This window comes from Pteropus vampyrus, unplaced genomic scaffold, assembly GCF_000151845.1.
Source record: "Pteropus vampyrus isolate Shadow unplaced genomic scaffold, Pvam_2.0 Scaffold101, whole genome shotgun sequence".
Classification (NCBI taxonomy): domain Eukaryota; kingdom Metazoa; phylum Chordata; class Mammalia; order Chiroptera; family Pteropodidae; genus Pteropus; species Pteropus vampyrus.
Genome location: NW_011888882.1, coordinates 3,265,544 through 3,266,454, shown reverse-complemented (window position 1 = coordinate 3,266,454; position 911 = coordinate 3,265,544). Strand labels below are relative to the sequence as shown.

General features: G+C 37.8%; 1 pseudogene; it reads left to right on the top strand.

Annotated features, from left to right (window-relative positions):
- Window positions 1-519: 519 nt before the first annotated feature.
- Window positions 520-638, top strand: LOC111742809 (annotated as a pseudogene).
- Window positions 639-911: the final 273 nt, after the last annotated feature.

Here is a 911-nt window from a genome sequence, read left to right as displayed (position 1 = left end):
AAAAAAAAAAAAATCAGCCCAAAACATTGTGGCTTAAAATAGCAGGCATTTATTATCTCATAGTTCTATGGTTCAATGGTTTAAGTTGGGTCAGTTGGACAGTTCTGCTGACCTGGGCTAAGCTTAATATATCTTGGCTAAAGCTCATTTATGTGTCTACAATCAACTGCAGTTTGGTTTGGACTGGCTAACTGTAGGACAGAGTGCCTAAGTTCTCTACCTGGCCTTTCAACCCCCAGAAGGCTAGCTTAAATGTGTTCTCTTTGTAGTCTCCTCGTTCCAAAAGACAAGGCAGCAAAAGAGAAGACAAGCCCTATTATAATCACTTCTCAGGTCTCTGCTATGTCACATTTACTATTGTTCCATTGGCTAAAACAAACCACATTGCCAAGCTCTGAGTCAGTATAAGAGGGCCTAGCTTAGCGCAGGGATAAAGGGAAGTATAAAAAAATTTATATTCAACAGTGCAACAATGTAACACATATAACAAAGCTTTTTAAAAAATTTTAAGAATTGTGAGTGTATGGCCATGCCACCCTGAACAAGCCTGATCCTGTTTGATCTCGGAAACTAAGCAGAGTTGGGCCTGGTTAGTACTTGGATGGGAGACCACCTAGGAAGACCAGGTGCCATAGGTGTAAATTAAAAGCAAAAGTAAAGTTACAAAAAAAAAAAAAAAAAAAAAAAAAATTAAGAATGGTGGACCAAGGAGAAATCTCATAGGGATAAATATAAAATATAGCATTTGTATTCAGTAAACCCCTAAGTAAGTATAGAAAAAAAGAGACCTGATTTAACTTTAGTCCCACTGAAAACGTCCTAGGAATTTTAGTTGGTAACAAGCTCAGTATAAAACAGCAATGTAAACTGTCTGGCATTACTGGCATTGAGGCATCAAGCCAATGTAGCCA